General features: G+C 40.4%; 1 long non-coding RNA gene across 1 annotated transcript in view; it reads left to right on the forward strand.

Moving 5' to 3' along the window:
* The window catches only part of LOC126259610 (uncharacterized), a 68,943-nt gene extending 51,217 nt beyond the window's left edge, over positions 1-17,726 (forward strand). Inside the window, exon 3 of the long non-coding RNA XR_007546539.1 lies at positions 17,632-17,726. This is a non-coding gene — a long non-coding RNA (uncharacterized LOC126259610). The remainder of the gene's footprint in view (positions 1-17,631) is intronic.
* The last annotated feature ends 7,485 nt before the right edge of the window (positions 17,727-25,211 follow it).

Below are 25,211 nucleotides of genomic sequence, written 5' to 3' on the forward strand. Positions count from 1 at the left end.
CTGGGCCCGTGGGTTTGGTCGCAATCCACGTTGGATACCGGCGGTGGTCCTGCGCCGAAATGGCCGCCGGCTCTATACCTTGCAGGCGGGGGATCGGGTGGTGCGTCGTCACCAAAATCAGCTACGTCCACGTTCGGGCACCCACCCTCCGACCTCTCGGACACCGGCTTCCCCATTGCCGGCACCTGTCTTGGTTTCACAGGGGACGTTACCTCCTCTCCCCGCTGTGACTCTGCCGCACTGCGATGGTTCTCAGCCTTGGCAGCCTCCAGTAGCTCCAGCACTGGCATCGCCATCATTCGAGATGCCCCAGCGAGAGCTGGCCCCCCTAGCAGGCTCGGTTTCTCAGGGGGCTAGTTCACCTGTGGTCGTCCCTTCCCCTTCGTCCCCGCCACTGGGTCTTGCCCCTCCTGAGGTGGAACTGGATCCGGAGTTCGACAGCTTGTCACCCGTTCTGTCCCGAGCTCCGGTTGTGGGACGACGGGGGCCTCTTCGTGTGGGTCACTTCCAGCCGTATTCGAAGGTTCCAGCTCGAGGGATGGCAGATCCCCTCGACTCCGGCCATCCAATGGATGTGGAGGTCATCGCTCCTGCCCGACGCTCCACCTTCCGACGCAGTGGATCACAGTGGCTTCACCCCCCGAAGGAGGAGGAGTGTAGTAGCCACCAGAAAGATCGCGGGAGGCGCACATTGGCACGGCGCGTCACGGGCGGTAGTTGCCGCAAGTAGAGTCCCGTCCACCAGAGGGCACGCGAGAATTCGGACGCGACCTCTGCCGGCGTAACAACAAGAACAAGAACAACAACAACTCCAGCAGCACGGGCCGTGCCCAGTCAGTCAACATCGGGCATGCCTAGGACACAGTCCCGGTCTACGCTAAGTGAAGTGCGACGTAAACGTGAACAGTGTTACTACAGACTGGGCAATGGCAAGGAAAGCGTTTCTGAAGGAGAGAAATTTGTTAACATCGAGTATAGATTTAAGTGTCAGGAAATCGTTTCTGAATGTATTTGTATCAAGTGTAGAAATGTGGATGATAAATAGTTTAGACAAGAAGAGAATAGAAGCTTTCGAAATGTGGTGCTACAGAAGAATGCTTAAGATTAGATGTGTTGGGTCACATAACTAATGAGTGGGTATCGAACAGAACTGGGGAGAAGAGAAATTTGTGGCACAACTTGAGTAGAAGAAGGAATCGGTTGGTAGGACATATTCTGAAACATCAAGTGATCACCAATTTAGTATCGGAGGGCAGTGTGGAGGATAAAAATCGTAGATGAAGACCAAGAGATGAATACGCTAAACAGATTCAGAAGGATGTAGGTTGCAGTAGGTACTGGGAGATGGAGAAGCTGCACAGATTCAGATTCTTTATTAGTCATTCAGCATTGTTACATGCAATAGACTTTGTCAGTTCACCTAACCTATTAATTTTACAAAATAAATTTTTACATATTTAAGTTGATATTGGGCATTTCTAAAAATTCTTCTAATGAATAGAATGGATTAGTTAACAAGAAGTTATGAACATTGTCTTTAAATAATTTGTCAGGCTTGATTGACCCATTTTTAGACAATTTGTTATATATTTTAATTGCCATGTACTTATGACTATTGTTAGTTTTAGCTAATCTATTTTGTGGCAACAGCAGAGAAGTACACATTCTTGTATAGTAGCCATGTCTTTCATTTGTTACACTAAAATTAGGTAGTTCAGCAAGTATGTAGTTAACACTGTCAAGAATATATAAATTAATTACTGTTAAAATTCTATATTTAATGAACAATGGTTTGCAATGTGTTCTATTATCTACCTTAGCCATTACTCTGATTGCTTTCTTCTGGATCACCATAATTTCATTTTCCCCAGAGTATTAACCCATACCTTAAAACAGATTGAAAAAAGGCAAAGTACGCTGTCCTTACGTACTCAAATGTCACACAACACATCAGTCTCTTCAACAAATATATAACTCTTGACAACCTAACCACTATGTGATCAACATGAGAGTTCCATGTTAGACTGTTGTCAAGTACAATACCTAAAAACTTTGCCTTTTGTTTTTCTGTTTTTGTAGTCTTTGATAGACTGAACCACATATTCTGGGTCTTTTCCTCATTTAATAGCAGACCATTGGCATTAAACCATGATGTTGCATTTTCTTTTGCCAATTTCATATCACTTACAAGGTTATCAAGTACATGGTTTACAGATAGAAAAGTTGTGTCATCTGCATACATATATGTCTTTACATCTATATTTCCTGGTAAGTCATGTATGTGCACAAGGAAAAGAAGTGGTCCCAATTTAGATCCCTGTGGCACTCCATGTTGAACCTTGAGTATGTTTGACAGATGACTTCCTGAACTCACCACCTGGTTCCTTTTATTGAGGTATGATTTGATGAGTTTCAAACTTTTATCACATATTCTATAGTACTCAAGTTTAGAGAGCAGAAGTGAGTGGTCAACACAGTCAAAAGCTTTGCTCAGATCACATAAGGTTACCTGTGCGTGCGCATGGTCCTCAAATGCTGCTAGAATGTCTCTGACTAAGAGCTCTATGGCATGTATAGCTGACCTTCCTTTTCTGTAACTAAACTGTGATGCACTTAACATACCATTTAGTTCTAGGTACTCTAGGTACAGGATAGAGTAGCATGGAGAGCTGCATCAAACCAGTCTCTGGACTGAAGACCACAACAACATGACTCAAGTTTAAAATAGTAGTTGGCCATGCACTGTATAGATATGTAGTCAGTAGAACAGTTCATAATGGGAGGGAATCTCCATGGTATACACTCACTGTAAACAAACTTCTGCGAAAACAGAGATTAATGCTTAATAGGTGTAAAAAAGTGCAGGCCTGTAGATAGAAAGATGCCTCATTAAATGCATTTGACTGTCCAGAGCAATGCGTGACACCTTCAATGACAACTGTAGTAGAATATTGTCAAATAGTATTCCACAAAACTCAAAGGTGTTAGTGGCACCAAAGTTAGTGTCCAGTCCCTAGTGAAAGAGACAGAAACTGAAATTGAGGGTAGCAAATCAAAAGCTGAAATGCTTAACTCCATTTTCAAATGTTCCTTTACAAAGGAAAACCCAGGAGAATTGTCCCAATTTAATCCTTGGCTTGCGGAGTATAAATGTAGATGTAGAAGTATTGGAGTCAGTGGTACTGAAAAGCAGCTGAAATCTTTAAAATTGAACAAAGCTCCAGAGCCCGATGGAATCCCTGAATTTTCAGATGAGTTAGCCCCTCTTCTAACAGTAATCTGTCATAGATCCGTCAAACAGAAAACCATGCCAAGTTCTTGGAAAAAAGCACAGGTCATACACATCTTCAACCAGGACAGTAGAAGTGATCCATAAAACCGCCCAATATCCTTAGCATCGCTGAGCTCAAATATAGTGAGGTGTGTTGAACAGAATGACCTCCTTAGTGCCAACTAGTGTGGATTCTGTAAACATCGATTATTTGAAACCCAACTTGCACTTTTCTCACATGACATACTGAAAGCTTTGAATCAAGGCAGTCAGATAGATGCAGTTTTTCTTGATTTCCGAAAAGCATTTGACTTGTTACCACATCTACACTTATTGTCAAAAGCACGATCATATGGGATATCAACTAAAATTTGTGAACTTCTGGTAGGGAGGACATAGCATGTTATCTCAGATGGAGAGTCATTGTCATATGTAGAAGTAACTTTGGGGTATGCTCCAAGGAAGTGTGTTGGGACCCTTGCTGTTCATGTTATACATTAATGACCTTACAGATAGTTTTAACGATAACCTCAGACTTTTTGCAGACAACGAAATTATCTGTAATGAGGTGCTGTCTGAAAGAAGCTGCATAAATATTCAGTCAGATCTTGATAACATTTTAAAGTGGTGCAGAGATTGGCAACTTGCTTTAAATACTCAGAAACGTAAAACTGTGCACTTCATAAAATGAAAATACATAGTAGCTTATGACTATAATATCAGTGAGTCACTGTTGGAATCCGCCAATTCATACAAATATCTGGATGCAACACTTTTCAGGGATATGAAATGGAACGGTCACATAGGCTCAGTTATGGGTGACACTGGTGGCAGACTTTGGTGTATTGGTAGACTACTGAGGAAGTACAACCAGTCTACAGCAGAGACTGCTTACAAATCACTTGTGCAACTGGTTCTAGAGTATTGCTCAAGTGTGTGGGAGCAGTACCAAATAGGACAACAGGGGACATTGAATGTATACAGAGAAGAGCAGCAAGAGTCGTCAAAGGTTTGTTTGATCCATAGGAGAGTGTTACTGAGATACTGAAGGAGATGAACTGGAAGAATTTTGAAGATAGATGTAAAGTATGCCAAGAAAGTCTATTAACAAAGTTTCAAGAACTGGCTTTAAATGATGACTGTAGGAATATTCTACAATGCTGTACATATATTGCTCGTATGGGGATCATGAGGATAATAATAGAATAATTACTGCAGGCACAGAGGCATTCAAACAATTATTCTTCTGTGCTTGATACGTGAGTGGAACAGGAAGAAACCCTAGTAACTGGTACAATGGAAAGTACCCTTTGCAGTGTACCTCATGGTAGTTTGCAGCATTTGCATGAGACACTCCTGTGAGCCAACACAACTGTGATCATTTGAACCACCCTTACAATTGCTGTGTTAGGTAAGCATGCTGTGACCTGTTGTCATGTTCTGCTGTTGAGCATTTTGAATCACGCACGAATGGTATAACTGCACTCAATCAAAATTTAACATTGTTGCTGAACATGGTATATGTGCTGCAAATAATACATACATGCAGTCTGTTAAAACCTTTTTGTATCGAGAAACAATCGAAATGAACAATAGGAAAATAAAACTGTTTTTTTAGGGTCGAACAATGCAGTGCATGTAGGAAACAATGGGGCATTTGCTTTTAATTTGTTCTTCTATAGGAAAGTGTAAGAAATGAAAGTGCAATAGAAGTTTCAGTATATAATCTAGTAACTGAGATATGTAAAGCATTATGTGGTGAGATGCTGCATAATAAGTGTGCACAGTACCTTTAATCCATATGTAATGGCTGAATGCCTAGCTTTTCTGTGCGCAATTCTGCCACACCTGCTGACTCAGTAGAGCTGTTGCTGATGCCCAAAGCAGCTCTCTGTCAAGTCTGAATCTGCTTTGTCAGGTATATCCTCAAAACCACGCAATGAAATTTCACTGTCACTGATTCAAGTTGAATAATTACACTCAATAGCTTCATGCATCAGTGCGTCTCTATGCCAGTATTTGTCCATAATAGTTTTAACTTTATCACATGCCTTCTTCCAATCATCTTTTGTAATGCTTTGTATTGCAGCTGTAGACATTTGCTTAAGTTGGAAGAGGGTAATGCTGCTGACACTTTTTACTGAAATTTTCTTTTTCATTAAATTACAGTTAAGTTTGATGGTGTTTATATCACAATTATAGGGTGGTAGGCATAACACTGTTAAGTCCTCTCCCAAGTTCTTTCGGTACTTGTATCTAGCTTGGGCTTGTAATATTTCACAACTTCCTAGAGTACAATCTGCACCGAGTGGAATTTTATGCTTAGTCATCCATGATCGTATATCTACTTCATGAGTACATGTGTTAGGCCCTTAATTTTTGCAAACACCGTGGTAGGGTGCGTTGTCTAGTACTGAAATACTTCCAGCTAGTATATTTGGTATTAGGTGCTCTTGCAGCCATTTTATATAATGTTCACTGTTCATTTCATTCTGATAATTTTCTGATGCAGATCTCTAATCGTAGGTGAATTCTGTGCCCTCAGTGGACACCATTTTTCCTCCCACATGAACCATTACTGCTCTTTATCTAGATCTTTCATTTTTTCTGAACACCTGGTATGTCATAATTGTGCCAACATATACTGACACTATAGTATTTATGTGTTACTGGCCAAACCCGATTTTAGGATGCACTAGTTTCGCCTAGGTCAAACTCATTCATCCTGTTACCAATAGGATAAAATAGTTTAGCCTAGGCCGAATTGGTCTAGCCTAGTTAGAATTTACATGCTTTAGGATAAACTGGTACGTCCTAGTCTGAACTAATTTTGCCTAGTCGGAATGCATGTCACTGCCTGTACGAACGAGGAATCCCCGAATCATCTCTGGCTCACACCTTGCACCTCTCAACTCCTTCGCTTGCAGTGCTCTGTTTTGAATGGTATTTTGCATCTATGAGTGTGCGTGTTAAGTTGCGTTTAAAAGATTTTATTATAATCCTAGTATAATTATTGTGAGGCGTTTCATCATGGATGAGCCTTCATGGAGGAGCCTTCGTGTAGTAGAGAAACCAATCAAAAGCTGTGGAGAGAAAAGTTTCTGGAGGAAATATTGCAGAGTGAAAACAAAAAGTCTTCTGATTATAATGTGTTATCAGTAAATGAATATGCAGATTTGGTTAAACAAGTAGAAGATGTGGAAAAGTTGGAAAAAAGAACATCATCACAAAAAAGAAAACCGAAAAGATTCGCTGTTTTGAAAACTGATGATGTGAAAAAAGTCATTGCATGGTGTGAAGGGAATATAAAATACTTTGTTTCAGCTGATGAACTTTATGATGTGATTGATGCAGCTCATGTAGTTGTGGGTCATGGTGGTTGGGATAGGATATTAGCCGACATCAAAAAAATATGCCAATATCATAAAGGAAATAATATGCCTCTATTTATCAATGTGTGATGTTTGTCAACAAAAGAAGACAAAAAAGAAAAGTGGGCTAGTTTCAAAGCCAATTCTCCATTCGGAAATCAAGAGCAGGTGCCAAGTCGATTTTATTGATTTCCAAACACAATCAGGGTGCCATGCATTCTTCAATCTGATAATGGCAGAGAATTTGTCAATAATGTTACAAGTGAACTCGCAAAGTTGTGGTTAGAACTGAAAATTGTGCATGGAAGACCAAGGCACAGCCAAAGTCAGGGTTCTGTTGAACATGCCAACCAAGACATTGAAAATATGATAAGTTCTTGGTTAAAGGACAACAATTCGATGAAGTGTCGGAAGGAGTAAAGTATGTCCAATTCATGAAAAATCGAGCTTACCACTCTGGCATAAAACAATCGCCTTACAAAGCATTATTCGGAATTGAACCTAGAGTAGGACTTTCCACTTCCTCATTGTCTCAAGAAATCATAAATGACATTCAGGATGAAGATGACCTAAAGAAGGCAATCGAAGATGACTGCAATACTGAACAGTACAAAGACAGTGATGATGATAACATTGTGAAAATTGACACAATCGGCATTCAAAATGCTAGAAAAATTGCAACAGAAAATTTAAAAAAACAAACTAAAAGAATGAAACCTTCCTCTGACAAATCGCATCCACCAGCTGACATTGAAGACAATGTGACCATACCTATTCCAGATGTAGATAAAGGCAGAGGTGACCTTCAAAACATAATTGGAGTAATACTTCAAAAGACTGATGAGGGCCTCTACAAAGTTGGCACCAAATATGGCATACTTCAAAAACATTATTGCAGGAATAATTTTATTAAAATTTTCCATAATTTTTTGTAATAAAAAATTAAAAAATATTTGTTTTAACGTCTTTCTTATTTTTTTTAGAACTGGTTTCAACGTCTGCATTCAGAAGTTTTTAGATGTGGGAGATATTAACTAAGATATTGAAATATCTTTAAGGACTGCAGCCAAAAAACATTCTGTTGGATCAGGGCAAAGCTTCGTGAAATGCATTTGCATGAAAAACTGCACAACAAACAAAAGTTGTAAGAAAAACAAAGTACTCTGCAATTCTAAGAGCCACCAAAGTAAACCTTGCAAAAATAAGTAAATAAGCAAACTGCAGATAAGATGATTTCAGTGGATGGATATATGTAAGTTGATCTAATGATTGATGTGAAATTACTGATTAGTTAATAAATAACTTTAATGAATCATAAGGACTATTTTATTTCTATTCCTTTATTCAGTTTACTTTGAAAAGCTTATAGAAGATACAAAGTAGGTGAAATTATTTCAGACTAGAATGTACCAGTTTATCCTAAAGCATGTAAATTCTAACTGGGATAACTGATTCGACATAGGCTAAACTGTTTTATCCTATCGGTAACAGGATGAAAAAGTTTTATCTAGGTGAAACTAGGTCAATCGGGTTTGGCCGGTAACATGTGCATCCATCTTTCATTAGTATACATGATGGTTTTTTTTTGCACTTTTCTCATTTTATCTCGCTGTTGTAAGAAAGTGTGCATGCAGTTCTACACTCTCCTCTCTCAACCAGAGATGTTTTTCTATTTTTACATGTACTGATTGCAAAACCCCATATCCTTCAAAATTTTCGAGAAAGTGATTTGTTTCCCAGTGAAATTAATGCCTGTATCTTCCTTCATCCAATTGCAATGCTTTCAAGGGATGGGTAATTCTCTTTCAGTGTTGTAATATTCTAAGAGCTTTCTCTTCGCTAAACACTTATAAAAGTCATTGAGACACTTCATTTTCTTCCTCAATCTCTTCTTCCTTGGTATAACAATTTTCTGACGACTCCATCTAGAGCAATTTTCTGATGACTCCATCTAGCATCCTTGAAATCGTCCACAGTATTATGTACTGGCCTTACACTTTTTCCTACTGCGGCTGCTGCTATCTCTTTAGGTCTCTCTAATGGTATTAGCAAACCTTTCCGTTTTTATTCTCAACAGAACTGAACTGCGTTATTCATCAACACATTTACATCAGAGTATACTCTTTGATAATACATGTTTGTATGATGATTAACATTTCAGCAGATGCTAAGAATACACAGCAGTAGTAATGCACTGTGACTATAACATGAATGCACAATCCCAAGCCACATGCTTCAGTCATGTACTGTTGAGTATTATCAGATGCCTTCAGTCCCATCTGTAAGTAAACAAAGTTTAGTTCCATGTTCTGCCATAGTTAATTGTAAAATGAACAGGTTATGCAATGGTAGTGCCCTGACCACACAAGGAATGCTGTGTTGATGCCTGAGCTGCTGCCTACCCATGCATTCTGAAGAGTGGTGCCTGCTTGTTTGGAGGCGCTGGGGCTCTTGGTGTTGCCCATAATGCCAAGAGGTGACTTTTGCTTCAACTGGGTGGCATCTTTGGGCAAAGAGGGTGGGGGTGGGGGGGGCACTCGTTCAGAATAGGAATCATGCTGGTGCTGACATCATGAAATGACCAGAGTTATCAGTCATTGGCCACAAGGCTAGACACTTACTCCCTCAGTTTCTGGTTTGTACTGAAACAGATGGAGGGTCTTTTCTCTCTACTAAGCCAGTGTTCCTTGTAGGGAACGCTGAGAATGTATTTGGCAAATTCTCATCTTGTAAGTAATTTATAAAATGGTTTTATCTTAATTAAGACAGCAAATCCTACCCACTGCGGGACATTACTCACTTGTAAACAACTTGGTAATATACATGTTACCCTAACACCCCTTAAGAATCTAAATATGGTACAGGGAGTAATTTTTCACTGGGATCTAATGCTGCTGGTGGATGAAGAGCTATGCATACAGTTGGAGAGATAAGGGATCCACTTCATATGTTGTGTGCACTGAGGCTTGCCAGACAACAAGGGTTACCACCACTGCCCTCATCCTCACTTTTGAGGGGATCTGCTTTCAGAGAAAGACAAAATCATAGTTTACTGCTGCAATGTGAAGCAATATTTCTCAACCCCCACCCCCTCCTCAATGTGGTGCTTTAAATGTCAGCCCTTCAGGCATCTGCAATCCCTGTGTACAGAAAAACCCAATTTATGGAGCCCTTACAGGAACTACCACTCTCACTGATCCTGAAGTGTTCTATCCTAATCAAGGAACATGAAACTGAGGAACAAAAATCACAGATCACCTCTCATATTTTGAAGTTTGGAAACAGTATGATCATTTGTCTTCTGTCCCAGTGGTACAGACTTTCACCACAACTGTGGCCAATTTGTCAGCAGTACTTGGTGTATTTACTTTCTTGATGTTGACCTCTGGTAGTCTTGCAATAAAGTTGACCATGAGGGTGAAAGGCCTTCGCATTTTGTGGTTCCTGTGGCACCATGTTTGGGAACTAATCCCCACTGTGTTGTTGTGGTCTTCAGTCCTGAGACTGGTTTGATGCAGCTCTCCATGCTACTCTATCCTGTGCAAGCTTCTTCATCTCCCAGTACCTACTGCAACCTACATCCTTCTGAATCTGCTTAGTGTATTCATCTCTTGGTCTCCCCCTACGATTTTTACCCTCCACGCTGCCCTCCAATACTAAATTGGTGATCCCTTGATGCCTCAGAACATGTCCTACCAACCGATCCCTTCTTCTGGTCAAGTTGTACCACAAACTCCTCTTCTCCCCAATCCTATTCAGTACCTCCTCATTAGTTATGTGATCTACCCATCTAATCTTCAGCATTCTTCTGTAGCACCACATTTCGAAAGCTTCTATTCTCTTCTTGTCCAAAGTATTTACCGTCCATGTTTCACTTCCATACATGGCTACACTCCATACAAATACTTTCAGAAATGACTTCCTGACATTTAAATCTATACTCGATGTTAACAAATTTCTCTTCTTCAGAAACGCTTTCCTTGCCATTGCCAGTCTACATTTTATATCCTCTCTACTTCGACCATCATCAGTTATTTTGCTCCCCAAATAGCAAAACTCCTTTACTACTTTAAGTGTCTCATTTCCTAATCTAATACCCTCAGCATCACCCGATTTAATTTGACTACATTCCATTATCCTCGTTTTGCTTTTGTTGATGTTCATCTTATATCCTCCCTTCAAGACACCATACATTCCGTTCAACTGCTCTTCCAAGTCCTTTGCTGTCTCGGACAGAATTACAATGTCATCGGCGAACCCTTAGGTTTTTATTTCTTCTTCCTGGATTTTAATACCTATTCCGAATTTTTCTTTTGTTTCCTTTACTGCTTGCTCAATATACAGATTGAATAACATCGGGGAGAGGCTACAACCCTGTCTTACTCCCTTCCCAACCACTGCTTCCCTTTCATGTCCCTCGACTCTTATAACTGCCATCTGGTTTCTGTACAAATTGTAAATAGCCTTTCGCTCCCTGTATTTTACCCCTGCCACCTTCAGAATTTGAAAGAGAGTATTCCAGTCAACATTGTCAAAAGCTTTCTCTAAGTCTACAAATGCTAGAAATGTAGGTTTGCCTTTCCTTAATCTTCCTTCTAAGATAAGTCGTAAGGTCAGTATTGCCTCACGTGTTCCAGTATTTCTACGGAATCCAAACTGATCTTCCCCGAGGTCGGCTTCTACTAGTTTTTCCATTCATCTGTAAAGAATTCGTGTTAGTATTTTGCAGCTGTGGCTTATTAAACTGATTGTTCGGTAATTCTCACATCTGTCAACACCTGCTTTCTTTGGGATTGGAATTATTATATTCTTCTTGAAGTCTGAGGGTATTTCGCCTGTTTCATACATCTTGCTCACCAAATGGTAGAGTTTTGTCAGGACTGGCTCTCCCAAGGCCGTCAGTAGTTCCAATGGAATGTTGTCTACTCCGGGGGCCTTGTTTCGACTCAGGTCTTTCAGTGCTCTGTCAAACTCTTCACGCAGTATCGTATCTCCCATTTCATCTTCATCTACATCCTCTTCCATTTCCATAATATTGTCCTCAAGTACATCGCCCTTGTATAGACCCTCTATATACTCCTTCCACCTTTCTGCTTTCCCTTCTTTGCTTAGAACTGGGTTTCCATCTGAGCTCTTGATGTTCATACAAGTGGTTCCCTTATCTCCAAAGGTCTCTTTAATTTTCCTGTAGGCAGTATCTATCTTACCCCTAGTGAGATAAGCCTCTACATCCTTACATTTGTGCTCTAGCCATCCCTGCTTAGCCATTTTGCACTTCCTGTCGATCTCATTTTTGAGACGTTTGTATTCCTTTTTGCCTGCTTCATTTACTGCATTTTTATATTTTCTCCTTTCATCAATTAAATTCAATATTTCTTCAGTTACCCAAGGATTTCTACTAGCCCTCGTCTTTTTACCTACTTGATCCTCTGCTGCCTTCACTACTACATCCCTCAAAACTACCCATTCTTCTTCTACTGTATTTCTTTCCCCCATTCCTGTCAATTGTTCCCTTATGCTCTCCCTGAAACCCTCTACAACCTCTGGTTTAGTCAGTTTATCCAGGTCCCATCTCCTTAAATTCCCACCTTTTTGCAGTTTCTTCAGTTTTAATCTACAGGTCATAACCAATAGATTGTGGTCAGAGTTCACATGTGCCCCTGGAAATTCTTACAATTTAAAACCTGGTTCCTAACTCTCTGTCTTACCATTATATAATCTATCTGATACCTTTTAGTATCTCCAGGGTTCTTCCATGTATACAACCTTCTTTCATGATTCTTAAACCAAGTGTTAGCTATGATTAATTTGTGCTCTGTGCAAAATTCTACCAGGCGGCTTCCTCTTTCATTTCTTAGCCCCAATCCATATTCACCTACTACGTTTCCTTCTCTTCCTTTTCCTACACTCGAATTCCAGTCACCCATGACTATTAAATTTTCGTCTCCCTTCACTATCTGAATAATTTCTTTTATTTCATCATACATTTCTTCAATTTCTTCGTCATCTGCAGAGCTAGTTGGCATATAAACTTGTACTACTGTAGTAGGCGTGGGCTTCGTATCTATCTTGGCCACAATAATGCGTTCACTATGCTGTTTGTAGTAGCTTACCCGCGTCCCTATTTTCCTATTCATTATTAAGCCTACTCCTGCATTACCCCTATTTGACTTTGTGTTTATAACCCTGTAGTCACCTGACCAGAAGTCTTGTTCCTCCTGCCACCGAACTTCACTAATTCCCACTATATCTAACTTTAACCTATCCATTTCCCTTTTCAAATTTTCTAACCTACCTGCCCGATTAAGGGATCTGACATTCCACGCTCCGATCCGTAGAACGCCAGGTTTCTTTCTCCTGATAACGACATCCTCTTGAGTAGTCCCCGCCCGGAGATCCGAATGGGGGACTATTTTACCTCCGGAATATTTTACCCAAGAGGACGCCATCATCATTTAATCATACAGTAAAGCTGCATGCCCTCGGGAAAAATTACGGCCGTAGTTTCCCCTTGCTTTCAGCCGTTCGCAGTACCAGCACAGCAAGGCCGTTTTGGTTATTGTTACAAGGCCAGATCAGTCAATCATCCAGACTGTTGCCCCTGCAACTACTGAAAAGGCTGCTGCCCCTCTTCAGGAACCACACGTTTGTCTGGCCTCTCAACAGATACCCCTCCGTTGTGGTTGTACCTACGGTTCGGCTATCTGTATCGCTGAGGCACGCAAGCCTCCCCACCAACGGCAAGGTCCATGGTTCATGGGGGGGCTAATCCCCACACCCAACTGGAAAAGCAGCACTGACCTCTGGCATCTACCAGTGACAGTGGTCCCTTTTGGGAACCTTCTCCTCAGAAATCCATGGATCATCAACCAGACACCATCCAGTGGTTGAAGAAGCCACGGACCATGGGTCCCAGGGTGCCCACTCTTCTTCCATTCCTACAGCCATAGCGGATAAGCTCTAACAAGTTTCTCAACTGCCAGAAGTTGAGAAAGAAAAATGAAGACATCTCGAGAGAAAGCTACTCTGATGGCCCTGGAGGTGCAAGACTCTCCACACTGCCGGACTCTGAACCAATGTTTGTTAATGTTCTTCCACCCCCACTAGACACAGACATGACTTGTTTTCCTGGTCCCTTCACATCCAACCAGAACACCCACAAATTGAAGTGCAGTGGATATTACTGTCACCTTCAGAACTACAAAAAGTAATATCCTCTTGTTCTGTGCCTCTGTTGCTCTCCAAAAAAACATGATTTGCCGATGGCCATTGCCCAACTCTTCAAGGTTGCTGTGCATTCTGTGTTGTCAGTGAGTGGATTGCCCTCCATACCACTTTGAAAGCAATAGCAGTGCTAGTGCATATAACACTACCAACCACCATTTATAATGTTTATTTGCCTTCAGGCAGGGCATTTATTTATATTGTGATGACCACCTTAATCTGACAGCTCTACCCTCTTTTTCTCCTACTTTGTGATTTCATTGCACACTGCTTCCTGTGGGGAACTACTACTTTGTCTGGTAGTGTCCTTCTGATAGTCCAGCTTTTTTCCAATCTTGATCCAGGTCTCCACAATGATGGTACTATACCCACTTTTGTGCTGCCCATGGCACATTTTTGGCTATCAGTCTTAAGACCTCTTACCCCAAGCCCATGCATCATCATGCAATGACCACTAAGTATCAGTGACCACTTTCTAGTAATCCTGCCACTTCCTTGTCACTGGCTGATGGACCACTTACAGTGTAGGCTATTCAAAGAGCCAACTGGCAGTTTATACCTCTGCCATCACCTTTACCCCTCTTTGTCAGATTGCATTGATGAGGTTGTTTGGGATGTCTCTCACACGATTACCCGTGTCACTGGAACAGCTGTCCCGTTTCCTGGCACTGTGCCACCAACCAGGGCTATGGTGGTAAAAAGGACATTGCAACAGCTATTCAGGATCAGCAAAGGGCCCTGCAGTGTCTCAGCCGACGTCCTTCACACATGACCGTCATCATGTTTAAGTCGCTCCACGCTAAGGCTCTCTATGAAATTGAATGCAGTAAGAACATGTTCACAGTAACCTGAATGAGTTGGTCGAAGCCATTTATTCACAAAACATCACAGAACCACCTCCGACCTGAACTGCACTCTCCACACACTGTGGATTAAATGACTCACTGAGCTTTCAGAGCACTAGGTGTCTTGAAAAGAGGCAACATACACTACGTGCTTATAGTCAGCTACTGCCCAGTTTCTGTGTTGTTTTGCCTACTGCAGACTTGCAGCTTGATGTGCTTCTGTGAACAGTGGCCTTCCATGAGGTACTAAACTCCAGATATCCATTGCATACAGTTTCCTTCACAATGTGCACTCAGAAACTGGATGAGATGGAGGCACACACATTTACAGCAGCATTTCCTGTTGTCTTTGAAACCAATTGTCATTGACAAGACATGAACTGGTATTCTATTGCAGTTGTTTTGGTTCTTTATGTGACCAAATATTATGCTGAGTTACATGGCCATGAGTGGTATGCCTAGATGCAATGGGCAACACCAAAAAATCAGGAAACTTGATTCACAGTTTGGTCATGGGCACATCCAAACCTGTAGCTCCTTTCTGTCATTCTGCTACATCTCCAGATTGACCCATCTTACTGCATTGATTACGTGCATGTCACACCATTTCACTGTCATGATTTTTGTTAGAGATGGAGCATCACGTGATTGCTTGGTACTAGTTCTGTACCATTTACACTGCTACAAAATGAATAGTTTGCTCTTTTAAGAGGATAACTGTTATTATGTCCAGTGAATTTATTTTTCTTTCATAAATTAATACAAACACTTATATTTCCAGTTATTGGCTACAGTGATGTTCTTCTGCAAGGTATTTCTCAGTAAAGTTCAAGGCACCTGGAACTGGTTATGATGGAATGCTTGTGTCAGTCAAATCCTGATCACATTTCACCATCATATGCTATGTCAGACAAGTGCAGAGATTTCCATTCCCCCTGTCTTGTCTACTGTCTTATCAATGTACACTGTACCTCATACCTCTCCTTGACCTTAATGTTCTTGTATGAATAAAATGGCAGAAACACCAATTCCCATCAGAGCAAAATCCTTTCTGCCCCACTCCATCATTCAGCCACTTTTTTGAACTCCTCCTCAGTAGCAGGAACCCTGTTCTGGACTACCCTCCTGCATTATATTAGTGAACTGAATTAGATCTCCAGCTTCAAAAAACAACCGATGACAGATCTACTTAATCAATAATAATGATTACCATTGTCCCTGTACATTCTCATTACCCTTGTACATCCTTCTTTCCAGCCAGATCTTCCTCATTTCCCAATATTCTTAGCTGGTACTCCTTAAGTTTCCTTACCCCAGAACTCACTATATCAGGAAACATCTTTTTTGTAAGCCTATAAATTCTTTTTATGTCGGCCACTATCAACGCTGTTATTCTTGTCATTATTATTATTATTATTATTACTAATGCTACTATTATCACTATTAGTGGCAGCAGCAGCAGCAGAAGTACTGCCAGTATTAACTTTAATAGTTCATAGTCAGTATTATTTATTCTCATTGTCACTATAGATACTACAATCATTTTAATACTGCTTGTCATATTAAAATTGTTATTTCTTAGGTAACTGTGATGTAAAAAAATATTAGAGAAGGAAAGTTGCTACTCACCATATAGCAGAGATGCTGAGTCACGAAAGGCACAACAAAAAGATTCACACAATTATAGCCTTCGGCCATTAAGGCCTTTGTCAGCAATAGACACATGCGCGCGCACACACACACACACACACACACACACACGCACACACACAAATGCAACTTGCACACACGTCTGATGTAAAAAAATGTATTGTATGTTTGAAATCCTGGTCTGGTGTAAGAAAGGGCCTGCCTCAATCAAATTGGATTAAATAAATAAAATAAACTCAGCAGCTCTTGAGGCATCCAAGGCTTTTTACTGGGGTTATCTATGGCTACATGTCCCTCTGTTCCTCCACTATTTTATGTATGATCTATGTATATTTTTATCCATTTGATTTAGTCATTGCCTAATGCTCCCTTCAAAACCTTTCAGTAACCTCTGGTTGTTTCAACTTAAGTTCCTCAGAATGTTATAAAGTTTAAAATTTGATTGAAGAATTCATCATTGTGTAAATTTCTTTCATGTTACCAACAATTTTTCAGTCTCTACTTCATAAACAAAGCTAGTAGACCTTAAATCTATTGTGGTCTTATAGTCTTGTCTTGACTTTGATGACGCTTTCCCCATGTTGTTCATAATAGTTCATGGCCATTACTGTTTCTTGTTTGATTAGACCTACTCCTGCTGTATCAGTACCCTTATTTGATGTATTGAAAATCGTGTACTTACCTGATCAAAAGTCTTGTTTCTCCCTCCAGCCTGCCCACCCACCAACAATTCAGCTTGCATCTTCACCAATCATTCCTCCAACCTGTGTACCAACCATTCCTGCTACCCTTTGTCCCATATTCCCTTCAACCTTTGTACTTACCATCCTTCCAACCTGTCTACTTACCATTCCCCAGCACCCCCAACCCAGTCAATTCAAGCCCCCTGGGCCTCATCTGTTCAAACAATTTATCACTCTTGTGCATCATACAATTTCTTGTGCTCAAAGTCCATTCCATCTTCACTTCTTTTGGCTCTTTCCCCTTCCCCCATACTTACCTGGTCTCACTTTTCCCCTGACATGGCCTCTGTTGATGCACCCTTCATCACGTGCACTTTCCCCTCTGAGCTAGTGTAGTTAATTTGATAAAGTTGCATCTGATTTCATGCATTTTGATTTTCTGGCCTGAGTTTGTTCTCAGTCAGTAATGATCTTGTTGGTGGTGGGCAGTATACCTTAATTTTCCTTCCTTCTCATTTCTCCACTCCACTCACCACTTTTGTATGACTGGTATATATTTCATTGTGCAATTCTCTTTAATGCTCCAGTTTGCCAAATGCTTGGATCATAAACTTAAAAGTATGGATGAGCACCAAGTTGTACCTGATGTTGTTGATAAAGCCCCTCCTCAGATCTTGGAGGTAAGTTATTTTTGCTTACTTTGATGTGTTACATTGTTAATAGATTATGTCATGGGCTCTCTGTGACTTTAACTTACAGGTTAGGGTGTATATTGTGAATAATACCCCATCTTATTTCCAACAAGTTTTTAGCTACAGCCCCATTTTGAAGGTCCGTACAGAACAATGGATGTTATATCTGCTTCAGATTTTTTTACATGTATCTCTGCAGCTTGTAGAAATTGAAAATACGTCATATTAATAATTATGTGGTTGACATAAGCTGCTTTTAGACAGTAGTTTATTTTACCATACCAGTTTTGGGCATTCACTCATCATCAGTGGTAGCAGTATTACAAAAGATACATATTACTTATAATAAGTTATTTATTGTTTATGCAGTAGTGTTTTATGAGTGTGTATGTTTTATGGGAATGTGTGACCATTATCATGTCACTTGCCATGTATTTATTGCTTTTTAGCATATGCCAAAGACAATACTTCATAATAACTGTACAGTAATTCAATTACATAATAGTTGCTAATTGTTACTAATACACTTGTAATTGTCAATAAAACCAACCCCCCCCCCCAAACACACACACCCACAGTCGTAGTCAGTGACAATTACTGCACATACAAAGATTATAATTTGTTATTATAGTCATCCAAAAGCACACAAATAAGCATATTTTAAAACCTGCATAGAAAGATTAATAAAATATCCACTGATTAAAGAAAACATTAAATCAGAAAAAGACACACAGGTAAAAATAAAATAAAAAGACAAAATTACATTAATAAGGACAAATTATAGGAAAAATAAATGATTCACTATAATACCATATTGTGAAAAAATTTCAGATAAAATCAGACTTGCACTTAGAAGACCAAGCCAAAAATAGGCACACAACACATTCCAATCACAAATTTGTCGTAACATAGGACAGTCCTGTAAATTTTCCACATTCAGTTGATTAGAAGTCAAAGTACGATATTTTTGAGAAAATTAACTTAGGCCTAACTGTACAAAGTTTTGAAACAAGATTTAAAGAACGTCTGAACCTGCCTGGCATCAACATATCTTCATTTAGTAGACACTTAAAAGAACAAAACCATATGACTAGTGATGTGATATAATGCCTATCAGTCCTAAATGTTGCTGAAAAAGGCAGCTTACCAAATATATTGGAGAAAACAGAAATTTTCACATATAGAATGAAATATCTTCACATTATTTTAAATGAATAGACTGATCAGTAAAACAAAAAATTTGTCAAAAAATTCAGAAGTATTCTTTCATGTAGAGCACGTTTCTTTGTTCTGCTAACAGAGATACAGTAATACAAATTAGGAGTCACACTATAAATAGTCTGTGATATATAATAAACAATAATCGTTGCATGTACAGCAAGCAATTGCCACTGATAACTGCATATTTTCATAAACATTCCTTATGCTGATTGCATATTCATGCAAATCTAAATCACTAACTGTATTGTAAAAGTAAAATATTGTCTTAGGAATGTGCTAAAAAGCTATACATATAAGTCAAGGCACATTATGATGATATCAAAAACCACATACTTATAAAATACTATTGTGTATACTATAAATAACGTATTACAGTGGAACCTTGCATAGGGAGCAGAATCTTACTCGTAGTATGGAACACAGGCTGTGGCTAAGCCATGACTCCACAGTATCCTTTCTTCCAGTTTGTGCAAGTTTCGCAGGAGAACTTCTGTGAAATTTGGAGGGTAGGTTGTGAGGTACTGTTGGAAGTAAAATTTTTGAGGACAGGTGGTGAATTGTGCTTGGGTAGCTCAGTTGGTAGAGAACTTGCCTGAAAAAGGCAAAGGTCCTGAATTTGAGTCTTGTTCCAGCACACAGTTTTAATCTGCCAGAAAGTTTCGTACTTAAAGTTGTTAACATTATTATAATCTTATGTAAGTAATTGAATGTCTTTCTAGATGTGAATTATTGTTAAGAGAAGTGTGAAACATTAGAAGTGCTGTTCAGTGTGGTTTGAATGAATAAATGAAGGTCTTTAAAATAAGTCTTAAATTAAAAGATTTTACAGTAAGCAAAATCCAAATAAGAATATGAATCAGCCAAAGGTAAAACCTCAGGAATTCTGCAGCAGAAGTAAACAATGTTTGAATACACCTAACAATCTCCAGACCTCCAATTCAAGAAGATGAGTTTCAGAGAGTTGACAACGTACCATGACATCAAGGAAATCTGAGACATGGGACTCCAATTAGTGTCAAAAAGATGTGGAGCTGACAGCAACAATGCAAGCCTTCGCCACCAGACAGCCAAACAAATGGTCACTGGGGCATTGTTTACAGGCACCAATTGAGCCTCCGGTCAGGTTTGAGACGGCAATCATAACCAGATGCCTCTGTGTTTCTTGCATCTCCCCTCCCCACCTCCCACCCCCTATTCCCTCCTACCTCCTCAATCATGTGCTGGACAGCCTTTGTCATTGTCAGCTCGCCACTTATTACATGCTGAGGTCCAGAGTTTCGGACAGCTACCTTCACGTAGCTGTCCAGCACTGCACAGAAGATGCAGCCAGCATCAGCCGAGCTGCAGGGGCCTTGAACGCCTGCTGCTGTGTCAGCACTCAGTGCAGCAGCAGTGTTGAACCACCATGCAGCCATCCAGTCCATGCACCACAGTGCAGTGCACCATCACTTTGTGTGACCCAGAAATTGGTGCCTATCCACAACTGCAGAACATGGACATTGTGGATTGATACCAGACAGCACCAGTGGATGAGGTCACATACACACATGTATCTGATCTAGGTTATGAATAACCATGAACCTTGCCGTTGGTGGGGAGGCTTGCATGCCTCAACGATACAGATAGCCGTACCATAGGTGCAACCACAACAAAGAGGTATCTGTTGAGAGGCCAGACAAACGTGTGGTTCCTGAAGAGGGGCAGCAGCCTTTTCAATAGTTGCAGGGGCAACAGTTTGGATGACTGACTGATCTGGCCTTGTAACACTAACCAAAACAGCCTTGCTGTTGTGGTACTGCGAACGGCTGAAAGCAAGGGGAAACTATAGCCGTAATTTTCCCCCAGGGCATGCAGCTTTACTGTATGGTTAAATGATGATGGCGTCCTCTTGGGTAAAATGTTCCGGAGGTAAAATAGTCCCCCATTCGGATCTCCGGGCGGGGACTACTCAAGAGGACATCGTTATCAGGAGAAAGAAAACTGGCATTCTACGGATCGGAGTGTGGAATGTCAGATCCCTTAATCGAGCAGGTAGGTTAGAAAATTTGAAAAGGGAAATGGATAGGTTAAAGTTAGATATAGTGGGAATTAGTGAAGTTCGGTGGCAGGATGAACAAGACTTCTGGTCAGGTGAATACAGGATTATAAATACAAAATCAAATAGGGGTAATGCAGGAGTAGGTTTAATAATGAATAAAAAAATAGGAGTACGGGTAAGCTACTACAAACAGCATAGTGAACATATTATAGTGGCCAAGATAGACACGAAGCCCATGCCTACTACAGTAGTACAAGTTTATATGCCAACTAGCTCTGCAGATGACGAAGAAATTGAAGAAATGTATGATGAGATAAAAGAGATTATTCAGGTAGTGAAGGGAGACGAACATTTAATAGTCATGGGTGACTGGAATTCGACAGTAGGAAAATGGAGAGAAGGAAACGTAGTAGGTGAATATGGATTGGGGCTAAGAAATGAAAGAGGAAGCCGTCTGGTAGAATTTTGCACAGATCATAACTTAATCATAGCTAACACTTGGTTCAAGAATCATAAAAGAAGGTTGTATATATGGAAGAATCCTGGAGATACTAGAAGGTTGTTGTTGTTGTTGTGGTCTTCAGTCCTGAGACTGGTTTGATGCAGCTCTCCATGCTACTCTATCCTGTGCAAGCTTCTTCATCTCCCAGTACCAACTGCAACCTACATCCTTCTGAATCTGCTTAGTGTATTCATCTCTTGGTCTCCCCCTACGATTTTTACCCTCCAATACTAAATTGGTGATCCCTTGATGCCTCAGAACATGTCCTACCAACCGATCCCTTCTTCTGGTCAAGTTGTGCCACAAACTCCTCTTCTCCCCAATCCTATTCAGTACCTCCTCATTAGTTATGTGATCTACCCATCTAATTTTCAGCATTCTTCTGTAGCACCACATTTCAAAAGCTTCTATTCTCTTCTTGTCCAAACTATTTACCGTCCATGTTTCACTTCCATACATGGCTACACTCCATACAAATACTTTCAGAAATGACTTCCTGACACTTAAATCTATATTCGATGTTAGCAAATTTCTCTTCTTCAGAAACGCTTTCCTTGCCATTGACAGTCTACATTTTATATCCTCTCTACTTCTACCATCATCAGTTATTTTGCTCCCCAAATAGCAAAACTCCTTTACTACTTTAAGTGTCTCATTTCCTAATCTAATACCCTCAACATCACCCGACTTAATTCGACTACATTCCATTATCCTCGTTTTGCTTTTGTTGATGTTCATCTTATATCCTCCCTTCAAGACACCATACATTCCGTTCAACTGCTCTTCCAAGTCCTTTGCTGTCTCGGACAGAATTACAATGTCATCGGCGAACCCTTAGGTTTTTATTTCTTCTTCCTGGATTTTAATACCTATTCCGAATTTTTCTTTTGTTTCCTTTACTGCTTGCTCAATATACAGATTGAATAACATCGGGGAGAGGCTACAACCCTGTCTTACTCCCTTCCCAACCACTGCTTCCCTTTCATGTCCCTCGACTCTTATAACTACCATCTGGTTTCTGTACAAATTGTAAATAGCCTTTCGCTCCCTGTATTTTACCCCTGCCACCTTTAGAATTTGAAAGAGAGTATTCCAGTCAACATTGTCAAAAGCTTTCTCTAAATCTACAAATGCTAGAAACGTAGGTTTCCCTTTCCTTAATCTTTCTTCTAAGATAAGTCGTAAGGTCAGTATTGCCTCACGTGTTCCAGTATTTCTAAGGAATCCAAACTGATCTTCCCCGAGGTCGGCTTCTAATAGTTTTTCCATTCGTCTGTAAAGAATTCGTGTTAGTATTTTGCTGCTGTGGCTTATTAAACTGATTGTTCGGTAATTCTCACATCTGTCAACACCTGCTTTCTTTGGGATTGGAATTATTATATTCTTTTTGATGTCTGAGGGTATTTCGCCTGTTTCATACATCTTGCTCACCAGATGGTAGAGTTTTGTCAGGACTGGCTCTCCCAAGGCCGTCAGTAGTTCCAATGGAATGTTGTCTACTCCGGGGGCCTTGTTTCGACTCAGGTCTTTCAGTGCTCTGTCAAACTCTTCACGCAGTATCGTATCTCCCATTTCATCTTCATCTACATCCTCTTCCATTTCCATAATATTGTCCTCAAGTGCATCGCCCATGTATAGACCCTCTGTATACTCCTTCCACCTTTCTACTTTCCCTTCTTTGCTAAAACTGGGTTTCCATCTGAGCTCTTGATGTTCATACAAGTGGTTCTCTTATCTCCAAAGGTCTCTTTAATTTTCCTGTAGGCAGTATCTATCTTACCCCTAGTGAGATAAGACTGTACATCCTTACATTTGTCCTCTAGCCATCCCTGCTTAGCCATTTTGCACTTCCTGTCGATCTCATTTTTGAGACGTTTGTATTCCTTTTTGCCTGCTTCATTTACTGCATTTTTATATTTTCTCCTTTCATCAATTAAATTCAATATTTCTTCTGTTACCCAAGGATTTCTACTAGCCCTCGTCTTTTTACCTACTTGATCCTCTGCTGCCTTCACTACTTCATCCCTCAAAGCTACCCATTCTTCTTCTACTGTATTTCTTTCCCCCATTCCTGTCAATTGTTCCCTTATGCTCTCCCTGAAACTCTGTACAACCTCTGGTTTAGTCAGTTTATCCAGGTCCCATCTCCTTAAATTCCCACCTTTTTGCAGTTTCTTCAGTTTTAATCTACAGGTCATAACCAATAGATTGTGGTCAGAGTTCACATGTGCCCCTGGAAATTCTTACAATTTAAAACCTGGTTCCTAAATCTCTGTCTTACCATTATATAATCTATCTGATACCTTTTAGTATCTCCAGGGTTCTTCCATGTATACAACCTTCTATCATGATTCTTAAACCAAGTGTTAGCTATGATTAAGTTGTGCTCTGTGCAAAATTCTACCAGGCGGCTTCCTCTTTCATTTCTTAGCCCCAATCCATATTCACCTACTACGTTTCCTTCTCTCCCTTTTCCTACACTCGAATTCCAGTCACCCATGACTATTAAATTTTCGTCTCCCTTCACTATCTGAATAATTTCTTTTATTTCATCATACATTTCTTCAATTTCTTCGTCATCTGCAGAGCTAGTTGGCATATAAACTTGTACTACTGTAGTAGGTGTGGGCTTCGTATCTATCTTGGCCACAATAATGCGTTCACTAAGCTGTTTGTAGTAGCTTACCCGCGTTCCTATTTTCCTATTCATTAATAAACCTACTCCTGCATTACCCCTATTTGACTTTGTGTTTATAACCCTGTAGTCACCTGACCAGAAGACTTGTTCCTCCTGCCACCGAACTTCACTAATTCCCACTATATCTAACTTTAACCTATCCATTTCCCTTTTCAAATTTTCTAACCTACCTGCCCGATTAAGGGACCTGATATTCTTTCTCCTGATAACGACATCCTCTTGAGTAGTCCCCGCCCGGAGATCCGAATGGGGGACCATTTTACCTCCGGAATATTTTACCCAAGATGACGCCATCATCATTTAATCATACAGTAAAGCTGCATGCCCCCGGGAAAAATTACGGCCGTAGTTTCCCCTTGCTTTCAGCCGTTCGCAGTACCAGCACAGCAAGGCCGTTTTGGTTATTGTTACAAGGCCAGATCAGTCAATCATCCAGACTGTTGCCCTTGCAACTACTGAAAAGGCTGCTGCCCCTCTTCAGGAACCACACGTTTGTCTGGCCTCTCAACAGATACCCCTCCGTTGTGGTTATACCTACGGTACGGCTATCTGTATCGCTGAGGCACGCAAGCCTCCCCACCAACGGCAAGGTCCATGGGGGGACTAAAAGGTATCAGATAGATTATATAATGGTAAGACAGAGATTTAGGAACCAGGTTTTAAATTGTAGGCCACTTTCAGGGGCAGATGTGGACTCTGACCACAATCTATTGGTTATGAATTGTAGATTAAAACTGAAGAAATTGCAAAAAGGTGGGAATTTAAGGAGATGGGACCTGGATAAACTGACTAAACCAGAGGTTGTACAGAGTTTCACGGACAGCATAAGGGAACAATTGACAGGAATGGGGGAAACAAGTACAGTAGAAGACGAATGGGTAGCTCTGGGGGATGAAGTAGTGAAGGCAGCAGAGGATCAAGTAGGTAAAAAGACGAGGGCTAGTAGAAATCCTTGGGTAACAGAAGAAATATTGAATTTAATTGATGAAAGGAGAAAATATAAAAATACAGTAAAT

The sequence above is a fragment of the Schistocerca nitens genome, chromosome 5, assembly GCF_023898315.1.
Source record: "Schistocerca nitens isolate TAMUIC-IGC-003100 chromosome 5, iqSchNite1.1, whole genome shotgun sequence".
NCBI lineage: Eukaryota > Metazoa > Arthropoda > Insecta > Orthoptera > Acrididae > Schistocerca > Schistocerca nitens.